The 15,529-nt window shown below is 37.4% G+C and overlaps 1 protein-coding gene and 1 long non-coding RNA gene across 2 annotated transcripts in view; both read left to right on the top strand.

Moving 5' to 3' along the window:
• The window catches only part of LOC120247686, a 56,364-nt gene extending 44,069 nt beyond the window's left edge, over positions 1-12,295 (top strand). Inside the window, exon 4 of the long non-coding RNA XR_005532388.1 lies at positions 12,067-12,295. This is a non-coding gene — a long non-coding RNA (uncharacterized LOC120247686). The remainder of the gene's footprint in view (positions 1-12,066) is intronic.
• The window catches only part of FHIT (fragile histidine triad diadenosine triphosphatase), a gene marked incomplete at its 3' end in the record, with an annotated part of 793,119 nt that overhangs the window by 121,994 nt on the left and 655,596 nt on the right, over positions 1-15,529 (top strand). The window lies entirely within an intron of this gene.

The raw sequence follows: 15,529 nt of genomic DNA, 5'->3' as shown, positions 1-15,529 counted from the left end.
GTCTGTTCATATCTTCTGCCCATTTCTTCACTGGGTTGTTTGTTTTTCAGGTGTGGAGTTTGGGGAGTTCCTTACAGATTTTGGATAATAACCCTGTATCTGATATGTCATTTGCAACTATCTTTTCCTATTCCGTCGGTTGCCTATTAGTTTTGTGGGTTGATTCCTTTGCTGTGCCGAAGCTTTTGATCTTGATGAGGTCCCAATCGTTTATTTTTGCTCTTGATTCCCTTGCTTTTGGGGATGTGTCAAGTAAGAAGTTGCTGCGGTGGAGGTCAAGGAGGTTGTTTCCTGCTTTCTCCTCTAGGGTGTTGATGGTTTCCTGTCTCACGTTCAGGTCCTTTATCCTAAAATGCAGATTTTAATTCAGCAGGTTTGCAGTGGGGCCTGCGATTGCGCCTAATAAGCTCCAAATGCCTCTGCTGCTGCCGCCGTGGCCCGTTCACAAACCACACTTTGAGAATCAAGGGCTTAGAGAAGTGGCATAACTTACTTAAGATGTGGTGAGTGGAGCCTGAGCGTTTAGCCATGTCTGACTGCCTCCAAAACCCATGATCTTACTCAGAAACTCTGTGGCATCTGAAATATGGATCTGTTGGTGTAAAAAGTCAGTTGGAGACCAACTGGGAGGGTTGTATACCAGGCTAAGAAGTTGAGATTTTTATCTGTAGGCAATTGGCAAAATGTGTGAGCAGAGAAGGGTCCAATCAGAAAGTTCACATTACAGTTCATGGATGTATTCCTTTGAGGATTTTGTTTGTTCTTTTTGGTATGGAATAGATATCTTAGGTCAAATTGGAGTGCAGTTAAAAAAAACTACTAGGAGTCTGAACTTTGTAAGTAGTAAGGAATGGTTTATTAGATCATCTACTCTGTAATGAGGGTAATAACTGGCCCTTATTTAGTGTTTCCTGCTCAATCATCCCAGGGCACTTTACTAATAAGCGCCATCTTTCTTCCAGAGCTAAAGAAGCCGATGGAGAGAGGCTGAGGGACTTGGTGTTGTGAGGCTGACCTAGGGGCATGTTTAGTATTTCCATGACATCGAGAGGTCCCTGACACCTTTTAGGCACATACCTGAACTTTTATTTGCCTTTGCTGCTTGATCTATCTCAGTATTGCCTGAATGTGTCCCAGAAACTGCTATCTTAGAAACTCTATGGAAAAGAAAGAAAGAAATGTCAAACCTTTGGAAGATGCCACATGCATTATCTCCTTCTTGGGAAGGGATAATGCACATCCACACAGAAGGGCTCTGAGAAGTCCCAGAGTAAAAAACTGTTTAACTCCTATAACTCAGTGGTTTTCCAAAATAATTTGACCTTAGAATTAACCTCAATTCCTTTCTCCCTCCCAACTCTTGACATTCCATTAAACAGTAGTTCTGTCTTGTGGAGTTTGTGAAACACTGGTCTGTACTCACAGATAACCAGTCTTTAAAGCATCAATATCCCATGCCTGAGCCTGTGCTCTTTTCTTGAGTGGCTGGAAGATTTGGCATTTGGGCATCTAGGACAACAGAAAAGCCTAGTTTTTACTTTGCTTTTGCATAAGCCAGGTGCCATTATAACTGTTAAAACTACTTCAGGAGTTGGTTGGAAGAAGTATCACTGACTTATCTGTGTGCTTCCATATTGTCTGGAAGAGGCTGGTTGTGCTTTTGTTTCTTTTCTTTGTTTTTGTGTGTTTAGTTCTATTTTGGCAGCCATAGGATCTTTCTTCCCACTGTTTCATACGAAAGATCCCAGGAACAGGATCATTGCCAGATATGACATTTACATTGAGTCATTTTTTTAATGTTAAGTACATACCATGAAACTTGAATGGGTTTTTAAAATCTGAGTTAATTTGGTAATTTGAAAGTAAATTAAGTTTGTCTTTTGCCTGAAGGATCTAAGGGTCTTGCATAAGATGAAAAGAATATTTTAAAATATAGACTATGTATAATTAACATTCATATAAAACTAGAAAATTCTGGCTAACTAAATTTCAAGATGTTGGTGGAATAAGAAGTTAGGTGAAATTCAATACCCTACTAAAAATGAAAACACATGTAATAACAGAGGAGGATAGAAAGTTGTATTTTTAAAAATGTATTGGGTATTTTAAAAGACGAATTTGGGGCGCCTGGGTGGCTTAGTCGGTTAAGCGTCCGACTTTCGCTTGGGTCATAATCTCGCGGTTCGTGGGTTCGGGCCCCGCGTCGGGCTCTGTGCTGGCTGCCGGCTCAGAGCCTGGGGCCTGTTTCAGTCTGTGACTCCCTCTCTCTCTGACCCTCCCCTGCTCACGCTGTCTCTGTCTCTCTCTCCTAGAAATAAATAAAACATTAAAAAAAAAAATTTTAAAAGACGAATTTATAGGTACTGAATAGACTATGTAAATGATACCGGAGTTTCCTCGGCCACTGGTCTATTGTCTTCAGGCTTCTCAGAATTGGTTTCTTGTAGATAGCTATAGCATCTGTAGTCTGGAAACTGTCTTCACATTTTGATAGGCATCAGAACTGGCTATGAAGCTCCTTAAAAATACGTAGGTGCAGGCTTTTACCTAAAAGATTCTGATTAGGAAGGTCTAGCATGGCATGTAGAAATCTGTATTTTCCGCCCTAAGACTTTAAATTCTGAGGCATGGTAAAGTTTGAGAACTGTTCTAGAATATTCTTTCAAGTTCTATTATGCCCAAGGTTCTCACAGACTTTTAAAAATGCAATTCCAAGCCACACATTACAACAATTGTGTACCTTGTGTAAGATGTGCAGTATACAACCTGCACTGTTGTTCGAGTCGCCTAGCCTCAACCCTCAGATATGCTACTTTAGTGAGTCCACGGTAGATTTCAGGATTGTGTACTTTAAACAAGCACTCTACGTGATTCTGATGCAAGGGATTCAAGAATCAAATTTTTAGAATCACTGCTGTAGAAGCATGATTCAAAACATATATGTTCTATGGACAATCTGTTCAATGAGGCCATAGGCTACCCATTCAGATAAAGTTCCAGGCTGATGAAATTAGGTTGGCCATACCTTCCTTACCAGAAAGACTCCATGTGGCCATGTGGACTTGGGCACTCCCAACCTACAGACAGACTACAGTTTCAAAATATCTTCTTGTACATCTCTGCTGTAGCTGCGTCACAGCATTCCTCTCATGCTGCTGCTTGACCTGGAGCCAAGAAAAACACGGAGTCTTTGCCTATGAGCAGCTTGCATAGGTTCTCCTTAGCTTTGACTCCTTGGAAGTGGCATTGATGTTGCATACCTGAATGTGATCCTTAGAGGGGACCTAGTGGATTTCAATAATAAGGGCAGAATAATGAACATTGCAGGAAAATGCAGATCTTCCACCTGACACTCATGAATTAACACGCCCAGGGGATGAGCTATAAAGTGGTGCTGAGAACTTTCTTGTTTCTCGTCAGACCCAGATTTTGAGTCTAGAATAGCACTTCTCAAAGGATGGTTCATGGACACCTGGGGGGCCCTGAGACTCCTTCTGGGTGTCTGCAAGGTGATAACTATATTATCATTAAACTAAGTTGTTATTTGTCTTCCCAACTGTGTTGACATTTATACTGATAGTACAAAAGCAACAGTAGATAAAACTATAGCATGAATCTAGCAGTGTAGTGTGAATGAAGGCAATGGCACCAAACTCTATTGGTCTTTTATTTTTTCCAACATAACTTATAATTTAAAAAAAAAAAAAAAACACGCCAATTTCACTTAATACCCTTCATGAAACAGTAAAATTATTAATTTACTTAAGCTTTGACTATCAAGTATACATCATTTTTTTAGCGAAATAGGAAGCATGCATAAAAGCAGTGCTACTGGATGCTCAAGTATCATAGTTGTTTGACAAAAAGCACTTGTAGGACTATTTCCGTTGTAAGCTGAACTAACTGCTTTTATACAAAACACCATTTTTTACTTTAAAGAACAATGGACAGATGAAATACAGGTATTCAGACTTCAGTATTTGACAGACAATTTCTCAAAAATGCAAACACTGAGCCTGTGACTTTAAGTACACAAGTGGACAGTATTTGTTGCTAATGATAAAATTCAAGTTTTCACACAAAAATTAGAATTTTGGAAAACTTGTATCTGCCACCATGAGCTTGACAGTTTTCCCATACTTAAAGACTTTTCTGATGAAATTGATGATGGTATTAACAAATATGATCCTTTTTTATGTCATATAATGAAATGTGTCAACATTTGGATCTGTATAATGCAGTGAGCCAATATTTTCTATCAGAACGATGCACACCTCTATGAAATTTTGTATGGGGAAAGGGTCCATCCAAAGTACACCGCAGACCATAGATGGTTCACATAATAGGACACAAAAAATTTATTGATACAGTTTTAGATTCAACCCTGCAACTATTAAAGATACTCCCATTTATCAAGTTTTTAAAAAGTGTTTAGCAGCACCAAAGGCAATTGTACTTTGTTTCTCAGTCAGACCAGAAATAGAAATGGCTGTTTTCCCCAAAGTTTAACAACCTCCAATTGCATGTAAATATTTTGAATGAAAATCTTGACACTGTTTGATTAATCTTCTTTAACCTCTCAGATTTTTCATCAATATTCGCAATAGACATTCATTACATTGTGTAAGCCACAAGCTTAAAACAGGGAATGGAAAAGAAAAATAATTAACTTGTCTGTTTTGCAAATAAAGTTGGAAAGTAAATAGTGGCAGCAGTTACATGATGTTTGGAGAAGCACTGTGAACCTATTCTCTGAGACGCACTTTCAATTATTTGCTGTTAGGCATTCTGTTATAAATATTTCAAGCATCTTTATTTCCTGTGACAACCATTAGTATCTTTATTTATATTATCCTCCTTTAAGGAGGATAATTCTATGAAATCAAGAAGTGATTTGGCCACTCCCAACTCTGTTCCAACCTGTAACTACAAGAGACCCAAAGGATAAGCTTAGAATTTCCTTTCTTCCTATTACTTTATTCTTAGACGCTTTAAATGTTAGCTGTCTCAGAACTGCTCCCCAAGTCCTACCAAATGGCTTGCTTATCAAGCAAAGCTAAGTTTGTTAAGCCTGCTGCAGTAAAGGAGAACACCTTTGCTCAGTAATGTCTCAGTAAGCTCGGGTCAGGAGCAGATTTTCTAGCATTTTTGGATCTGGGTTCATGGTTTAAGGCAGGTCTATCAGTGTGATGCTCTGACTGGGATTGGACTAAATTCATAATGCAACATTTTGGGGTTGGTGGACACAGTGAACTGAGGGTCTTGAAATGAATCTTGATACCTAAATAGTTTTTTGTTCAGTAAGGTATTTGAGCAAGTGGACTATCTAGTGGCCTATGCATGGGCTGTTTACCCATAGGAGGAGGTCCTTTGTCCATTTTTAATTTGTTGTTATTGTTGTTTTCCCTGCCCCCCTCCTCCTTCTTCTTGGTATTGAGTTGTATGAGCTCTTTATATGTTTTGCTTATCAACCCCTTATGGTTTACATATGCTTTTCCCATTCTGTATATTGTCTTTTCATTTCATTGATTATTTCTTTTGTTGGACAGAAGCTTTTCGGTTTAATGTAAATTAAATGGGTCCAGTTCTATTCTTCTACATGTAAATACCCAATTATCCCAGTACTACTTATTGAAGACACTATCTCGTCTTCATTGAGTATGCTTGGCCGTCTTGTCAAGTATTAGTTGACTATACCCAGGTATATTTCAGGGCTCTTGATTCTCTTTCATTGGCCTATTTATTTTCGTGACAATATCATATTTTGATGACTATAGCTTGAAATCAGGATGTGTGATATCTCCTATTTTGTTCTTCTTTCTCAGGATTTTGACTTTTTGGGGTCTTTTGTGGTTCCAAGTACATTTTAGGAGTATTTTTTTTTTTTACTTCTGAAAAAAGGCCATTGAAATCTTGATAGAGATCGCATTGTATCTATAGATGACCTTTGTTAGTACTGACATTTTAGCAATATTGTTTTTTTCAGTCCATGAACATGGAATACTTTTCCGTATATTTGTGTCTTCTTTGAACGTTTTGTTAATGTCTTGCAGTTTTCAGAGTAGCAATCTTCCCCCTCTTTAGTTAAGCTTATGTCTAAGTATTTTATTGTTTTTGTCAGGCCTGAGTGTATGCTGAATTCCCTGGTCAGGGAGACCACCAGTTGTACTCTGCAGATGGGGGAAGCGATTGGCTGTGCTCTCTGTTCAAGTGCCTTTGGAGATAGTGCTGTTGAGTGGGCTACACAGCTTCATGTCTGCTCTGGTTAGGTTCCCTGGTTGGACAGGCAGAAGACTGTATTGTCAGACTGTGAATTATATTCCCTGCCCGGATACAGTGGGAGAAGCAACTCTAAAGCTATTAAAGTTCTTTGTTGTCTTAACTCAAACCAACCGGCACCCCTAGTTTGTGGCCAAACAGACTGGTGGCTTGGTATTGCAAACTATTGACTCTGTCTACTATTCTCTTGGATCAAATACTACTGAGCTCCACAGCGTTCATGTACTTTCACCAGCCCTTCTGGTCAGATGAAGCTGGAAGATACTCTCCGTGGTGGGTGGGGCTATGTCTCAGCCTGTGTGGCAGAGGGAAGGGCTGCCCAGTAAACTACTTTTAGTTTCCCAAACTTTCAGGCTCCCAGCTTTGGAGAAGCTGGGAACTACCCTCAACCTTAGCTACAATTTAATCCCCCTGTCTGGGCAAAGTATGGGAAACCTCCATGCCTAGCAGACACTTTGCTCTGGGGATGATCTCTGTTTTCCCACCTCCTGGCCACAGCATTGCTAGACCACACAGCTTTGCCAGGAGTTGTCACCAGCGCTTTGGGTCAGATGGGGACCGAATGCACTCTCACCAGAGGGTGGAGCCATGATTCAGCACCTTGCCTAGGCAATGTGAGCTGGGCTCCAGGGCTGGCAAAACTGTTTTGAGGATCCAAATCAGGCAGATCTGTTCCCCACTGAGTTCCCACGTCAGAAGACACACCCAACTTGGCCATGTGCTCCCCCTTAACTGTCACAGTCAGATTTCCAGTGATTGGACCCTGCAGATGCCTCTGTACTTTCCACAGGGTGAGATCAGAGTAGGAGCTTCTCACTAAGTACCCACAGTACTGGGGAGGGGGTGGAGCTGGCTGTCTTCCCTATGTTGTCTTCTCCCTCTGGAGGAACTAGAGGCTCAGGGGAGACCTCTCTACCCATGGTGCTGTGCTGGCTGGGGGGAGGGGCAATGCAAGTAACAGGTAGCTTCTCTTCTTACCCTCTGTCTTTGTCTTTATGGTACATGGCAGGCTTCTGCCCCCCTGGGTCCTAAGATTCTTTAAGTGGTATCTTATTCTTGAATAGAGGTTAGTTGTTTCTCTAATGAGGGGAAGGAAAGTCAGGAATACCCTATTTTGCGATCTTGGTGAAGTCACTCCCAATTGTCACGTCTTGATGCAGTATCCAAGAAAAATGTACATAGTTCTTTGAAAAGGTTATTAAAATACTCATGGATTTTGATCTACTTCAACCAAATAGCGTATCACAACAAAATGCAGAAACAGATATAAGAGTCTACTGGTCTTCCATTAAGCCAAACATTAGAAAGACTTTAAATACTCTGAAGCAATGCCACTCCACTTTGTTTTAGAAAGTCTTTCATATATGTGTATATGTAATAGGTTTGTTCTTGTTATTCTAAAATGAATTAGCAGAGTTTTAAAAGTTTTGTTTGAATTTCTAATATGGTAACTATCTGTAGATAAGACCTACATACACCAGAGCTCTTTGGGACCTTTAACAATTTTTAGGAGTGTGAATGAATCTTGAGACTAAAATGTTTGGGAACTGACGGCTCGGAGAAACCTTTACTAAAGATGTTCCACAGAATGTTGTCCCCTGAGAGACTTTCCAGGAACCCAGCAGCCAAAAACAAAAGGCAACATAAAGCAAGAAGAATTTGGTAGTTAAATAAGTTTAGAAATGTTGCTTGCTCTAGTCCCTTATGGAGATGCGCAGTTTGTAACAGCACATTAAATGCTCAACTTGAACTTTCTTCATTTCTGTCTTTCCTAAACTCATATGATCATGAAAATATGTTTCCAAGGGATATGCTTTGGGAATTACTGCTCCCTTACCAACCACGAATGTTATCATTTTAAATATTTTCCAATATGATAGGGTAAACAGTGGTATGTTATTGTTTCTTGGCTTCTGAAAGCTGGATTTTTTATGTAAGGGTCAGTCATATCTTCCTTTAAAACAGCTTCCAGCCAACAACTTCCCCCGACCCTTATACCATCAGGGAGGCTGCGTTTGGCAACTGTAGAATGCTTCACCACTTTCTGACTTTTCAGTTTTACGAACTTGGGTTGTTTATTAGTCTTCAAGAGAAGAAAATTAATGTAAAGCAATGAAGTAAGAATATGTTCAGAGAGAGAGGCCTGCAAACTAAGGAACTTGGAAAGGGGAATCTTTGCTCTAGGACAGATGGCAGTTAACTTAGCAGGCTGTGCCTTTGATTGAAATGAATGTCCTTTTGTAGAACCTGATTTGTCCTTTTTGAGTTATTGGTTCCTCAGTCATACATGTTGTCTGATTTGGTTTCCTTGGAGAAATTACCCATTCTCAAGGCTCTTTAAAGAAGCAGGGTCACTTTTATCACCATGTATTTTCCTCCTTGTAAATGATGATCCACTGGGATTCTAGTTTAGGAATGGGTTTGCTAATTACAGTTCCATAGTTGTTAGGACAAAATTATACTTGAAAGTGAACTTGCTAAAAGCTGTATTTCCATTTCTAAAAACCTATCCTAAGGTAAAAACAGAATGCAGTTGAAAAATGTACCTATAAAGATGTTCTCTCTAGCATTATTTATAATAACCGAAATTGAAAATTAAAATGTTGATACCTGTGGAAACAATGACCAATTCTAGTATATTATAGTATGCTTACATAGCAAAAGGCTATAGAGGTATCAAAAAGCCTGATTTTAAGACTGTTTAGAGATATGGAACAATGTTTCCCAAATAATATCAGTGAATATAGGACAAAAATATCATGACATATGTTGTTAGATTATTTTCCATAAAAGTTGTTCCATTTTACATTTTTGCCAGCGTCTTTGGGCATGCTTCTTTCCCCACACTGTTGACAGCTCTGAGTGTTACTTTAAATATTTTCTAATTTGATGGGGTAAAAATGATACAGCATTCTTAAATTAAGGAGACATTCAACATGGGGGACAAAGAGTGGTAATTGTCATTTCCAGATGAGACTTCACTCTAATTGCTACTCTGCAGAAAGAACTTTGGGCCACACTGACTACAAGATGGGCTAGCTCCGATTAGTGACATTTGGCATCTCCTGGGATCTGGGAGAAAGTTCTAGAGCCCAGATAGGGGATGTGAGTCAAATTAAAAATAACCAAGAGGGGCGCCTGAGTGGCTCAGTCAGTTAAGTGTCTGACTTTGGCTTGGGTCATGATCTCACAGTCCATGGGTTCAAGCCCCGCGTCGGGCTCTGTGCTGACAGCTCAGAGCCTGGAGCCTGCTTCCGATTTGGTGTCTCCTTCCCTGTCTGCTCCTCCCCTACTTGCTCTCTGTCTCTGTCTCTCAAAATAAAATAAAGACATTAAAAAAAAAGAAGTTAAAAAAATATAACCAAGAAAGCCATTTGTAATTTGTCCTTGGATAAATTAATATAAATACTATATTAAGGTTCTCTCCATCCAAGTATAAAACCCTCATATAAACATTTAAGGAGACTGAGAGGCAGTGAGAGAATATAAGCTTGTTGGTCTCTTGTGTGTCAGAGGCTTTGGTATTTTAAAGTTCTAGTAGGTCATAGAATTATCTGTCAGGTAATTAAAATTGTCATCACAGTCTCCATCTTTTATATCCCTTATTTAATGCATGTATGCATCAGGTTTGCAGAAACCTGTGGGCTTTTTCGGAGCCACTAAAGGGACTTGGTGGCTGTTGCCATTAGCTGCCACTTACCATGGATGTGCCAGTCATGCCTCCCAAATCTGTTGTCATAGTTGTACTGCAACTGGATAGAATATTGAAGGAAATGTCAAAAATGTAGCCATGTGAGAAGAATCAGGAGGCAGTATTATTATTCACAGAGTTAGCTTCCAGCCTGAGCTCCTGTCTGCATGGAGTGTGCTGATTCTAATTACAGCTGTGCAATTAATTCTCGGACAACATGAGAAAAGATGTAACTGCCACATTTGTAGAAACGTGGATGTCTTTTCACTAATTCATGTACTTACTTTCTTTGCAATTTCATCTGAAAGCGTCTTTTGAGGGCTTTTTGTTGTTGTTGATTTTTAAAAATGTTTTGAAAGACGAAAACGGACAAAAACAGAATTCAGCAAAATGTAAATGAATCAGAGCAAATGGGATGCAAGCATATATTGTGCAGATCCGGGATGGAAATAGAGATGTTTTGTTCTTCCTTTTTTTTGAGGAGAATCATAAGACTTTCCATTGTACGCCAGACATTGTGTTTTACATTCTCTATTCTCAGATGTTTAAAAGGTGACTAAAAGCAGCTTGAAAATGTCGAGGTTGTTATTGTGCATTCTGACAATAAAGTGTTGATTCTAACACAGAGATCTGTCCTCTAACCCTGATATGATCTTTTACCACTGCTGTAAGTTTCTTCCTTTTAAAATTATGATTCCACAGTGAATGTTTTTATTTTTGCACCCTTCTATAATACAGTGTCTTACTTGAATTATCATATCCTAGATTTAGGTTTTAAAAAATATCCTGGATTGAGTTGTGGAAAATGGCTATTGTCTATTGAATAAAAGATATTAGGACCCTGGCCTATCCATTGTTGACGTATATTTTTGAGAATGCTGTCACAGAAAATACACATGTCTAATATATTTTCATTTAAAGGAAAGATTATTTTATTAGTTTATTGTATAATAGAAGGGTCATGATATTAAGATAATCAACTATGTCTTGCTGGGGTTCGAAAGTAGAGGTGAGTCAGGGGTGTGTATATAGGAAATGCATGAATAACTTCTTAATTGAACTATAGAATATTTAGCCTCTTTTTAATAGTTATGCAGTGAATTTTACATTTTTTTGTGTAGAAGTGTGGATACTATTTACAACTACATGAACATATTCTTCAAGGCTTGCACATATTTACTGGAAACTATGAATTTTAAAATTGCTTTTCTCTCTAAGGGATCTAGTAATGGCATAAAGCCATTGTAGTCAAGTGGCCCTTAGAGATGAATATTGAAGCTTCAACTTTAGTTTAATAGGATTTCTTTTTAAAAGAAAATACGTTAAATCAGAATTAGTGTGATTACTCCCATCATGTTTCTCTTTCTTGTCTCATTTTTATGAATCTTTTTCATAACTCTTGTGGTGGCCAGCATTTACTTTTATTAGCCCTGCAGGGTGGCTGTACAAGAAGGTGAAGGTTCTTATTTCCCTTTGGTCTCCATTTTCTTATCTGTAAAAGAGGTTTATTGATGATCTTCAATCCCATTTTCATCTTTAGACTTCTATGTGCACGTCTCCTTCTTTTAGCCTGCATTCATTATAGATTTATGAGGATAACCTACAAATATATCGTGAAAGGAGCTTGAAAATTGTTGTGCATTGTAGAGATATCTAGTATCATCTCTGTGACTGCTCTTATGCCTACAGAAGATTGTATTTTCCAGGTGTGTAGTATCTTAAACTTAGAAAAAAATTTTTTTATGGTAAACTTAATACAGTATATGCTAAAGAAACATTTGCTGATTGGTTCATTCTTTTTTTTTTTTTTTTTTAGATAAAAAGCTTGTTTATTTATTTTGAGAGAGAGAATGAGCAAGGGAGGGGCAAAGAGAGAGAATCCAAAGCAGGCTCTATGCAGTTAGCGCTGGGCTCAGCATGAGGTTCAATCTCACGAACCATGAGATCATGCGTGGCCTGAGTCAAAATCAAGAGTTGAGCGCTTAACCAGCTGAGCCACCCAGGTGCCCCAGATTGGTTCATTCTTAAGCCAGGGATTCTTTAGATCTTGGGTAGGATGGCTGTCATCTGATGCTCACTACCTCGTTTCCTTTTAGACACTTCAGGAGGCGAAGGAGCAAGCTGATATCTGAGATGTAAAAATAAATATATTCCCAGTCTTCCAGACTACCCAGCAGTTGGTGGTCAGTTTTGAGAATACTGCTTTCCAGAAGGAGCTATCATGATTTGTCAGAGGACTGGCCAGTGAACAAAGTATGATCCATGACTGAATCAGGGTACTCTGTCTTCCCACTTGATTTGTGTTAAAATTTAACTAGAAAGATGTTGAAGAAATTAAAATTCAAAAACTTATTGCAAAAAAAAGTTTCAAATTGTTTTTTGTTTCATTGTGCCTAGAGCAAACTCTTAATCCACGTAACAATAACCCCTTGAAGTGCTATTTTAGATTGGAAGTGCTGAAGCAACACTAATCATTTTAGAGCAAATATGTTACTCTAATTTCCTCCATCTGCTATGAATAAAAGGATATGAGTATAAAGTCTAGGAGAGTTGTAGAGAAAATTGTTTCTTTGATAAGTTGGAGATATTTTTAAATGTGTGCAGGTGTGAGGGAAGAATAATCCTCTTTTTATTTTGTCAAGTGTTTCAAAAAATGGAAACTTTATTGTAGCTTAATGTAAATGTCAAGAAAACTTCTTCATAGCTTTGCTAAGACTCCAGGAAAGTATCAAATAACTTGAGGACCAGCTATCTAAATTTTATTGTGATACACATCTCATGATTCAAGTGTAAATGTTTTCTATGGGTTTGTTTAGAAGTTCTTACCAGTGAAGAGAGCTATTTCTACATGCTTGACTGAATGATTCTTTTCTTTCTTTGAGGATTTTCCCCTTTTGACTCAGTCCTCATGTAGTAGTATAGGAGGAAAAGGGTATATATATCCTCCTAGCTTCCTGGTCCAGCTCACTAGTCAATACTGGTACTACCATATGTTTGAAAAAAATTTTTGTAAACATTTATTTGAAAATCTAGAAGAAATGGTGATTCTTTAGAAACATATACATGATCAATATTAACATAAGAAAAGTTAAAATATTTTAATAACAATAATCAGAGAAAAAAGTGGAAGATTATTAAAGATGTCCCACTAAAAAAGGCCCCAGGCCCAGATGGTTTTACAGCTAACTTAAATTTAAGCTTTAAAACAGATACTCCTCATGGTTCTCAAACGGTTAAAGACTACAGAGAAAGAGGGAAGGTGCCTCAAGTAATTGTACAAATCTAAACATAACTTTATATCAAAACCTGATATTAACAACTCTAAAAATATATTTTATACCAATTTCATTTTTGTATGTATAATTATATAATTTTAAAAGTAGCAACTTAAATCCATCTGCTTTTGAAAATATCATAAAATATATGAAATAAGGTTTATTCAAAAATTACAAACTGGTTCAGAATTGGATACTCTGGTTTCTCTTCAGATCATATAAATCTTTCACCTTTTACTGGTTCAAAATTGGAAATTTATTCACACCATTCACCACATCGGCAAATTAAAAGATAAAATTATATGATTATATCAATACATTGTTGTGTTAGTTTCTTAGGGCTCCTATAACAAATCACCAAACTGAGTAGCTTAAATCAACAGAAATTTTTTTTAGTCGCAGTTCTATATGCTAAGGGTCCAAAATCAAGGGCCAACAGGACTCTGTTCTCTTTAAACATTGTAAGGGATGATCTTTCCTTGTCCCTTCCTAATTTCAAGTGGCTGCTGTCACTCCTTGGTGTTCCTTGGCATATAGATGTATCACTTCAATTTCTGCCTTTGTCATCACATGGAATTCTCCCTGTGTGTCTGTTTGTGCCTCTATTTTCTCTTCTTCTGAGGATAGCAGCCCGCATATCAGGGCCCACACTAATCCAGTATGGCCTCATCTTAAGTAAGTACATCTGCCAAGACCCCATTTCAAAATAAAGTCACCTGAGATTCCAGGTGACCATAAATTCCATCCCAGTACACATACCAAAAAAGAGGTTGATAGAATTTATTAGAAATTTTGAATAGCTTTAAAAATAAGATGGGCATTGAAGCAAGCTTATTAAACATAATAAAATGGATTCACAAAAACCTACCGTAACATTATATTACAGTGAAACTGTAACATTACCAAACCAAACATTGCCAAACCATAACATTAATCAGTGAAATATAAAAGCCATTCCTATTAAAACCAGGAAAAATGCAGAGGAATATTTACTGTGAACACTGTTACTTAGCCCTGTGTTGCAGGTTCTACATGATATAATTAAACAATAAATTAGGGAACATAAATATTGGAAAATGTTAAACAGAGTTATCTTCATTTTCAGATGACATGATTACATTTCTAAAGGAACTTAAGACTCTGTTATAGACTAAGAAAACATGTAAACTGGCCACGAGGTATGTATATTAAAACTAAAGCTTATTTATACCTTTAATAACCAGTTACAAAGAATTAGAAAAAATTCATTTATGTAAATCAAAAATATAAAATCTTTAGTAATACATTTATTAGGAAAGGAAATCATCAAACTATACATGCTAAAGTTTCCTCTTCTAAAATGCCATTCCTGGGGCGCATGGGTGGCTCAGTCTGTTAGGTTTCTGATATTGGCTCAGGTCATGATCTCAGGTTCGTGGGTTCAAGCCCTGTGTCAGGCTCTGTGCTGACAGCCAGCTCAGAGCCTGGAGCCTGTTTCAGATTCTGTGTCTTCCTCTTTCTCTGACCCTCTCCTGCTCATGCTGTCTTTCTCTTTCTCTCTCTCTTAGAAATAAGTAAAACATTAAAAATATTTTTAAAAATAAAAAATAAAATGCCATTCCTTTCTAAAATAATGCATATGTTAATGATCCCAGTCACAATTGCAAAAGATTTTTATTTTTACTCTTTTTTTTATAAACATGAAACCTTAGTGTAAAGCTGCTGCTTTAACACAGCATGTTATTGGCCATGAGAAAAATTAACAATGGAATAGAAAAAGTCAGAAGCAGATCCAAGTATATATAATAATTAGCTAAATATATAGTAAAAGTGGCTTTTTATTTCAGTGGGAAATGTATGTTTCCATTAAGAAATGAGATTAAAGCTGACTTTTGATATGTAAGCTGTGAATGATAGACCCTTATTTCTCACCATAAAATTTTAAAAGATAAATTTTAGATAAATTAAAGATATAAGCAATAGAAATATTAGAAAACTAAGAAATCCTATATGCCAATGAGGTAAAGTTTTACATTATATTTGAAACAACGGCTAAAGATACTAATTGGTAATTCACAATGAAAATCTGCTCAACCTCATTAGCAGTCATAGAAATACAAAGCAAATCATAATGAGAAAGTAGAACATTGTCATATTCTGATAAATCTGGTATTACCTATCAAAATCAATGGTATACCTGTTCTTTGACACTGTACCTGTTGGGAATCTTTAATCTGTTGTATAACAATATATATTCAAAGATATGTGCTTTATTGTTTTAGTGACAAAAACAAAACAAGCGAGA

The sequence above is a fragment of the Hyaena hyaena genome, unplaced genomic scaffold, assembly GCF_003009895.1.
Source record: "Hyaena hyaena isolate Hyena2069 unplaced genomic scaffold, ASM300989v1 scaffold_543, whole genome shotgun sequence".
Lineage (NCBI taxonomy): Eukaryota > Metazoa > Chordata > Mammalia > Carnivora > Hyaenidae > Hyaena > Hyaena hyaena.
The sequence above is the reverse complement of the archived record's forward strand: the minus strand, read 5'-3'. Positions and strand labels throughout refer to the sequence as shown.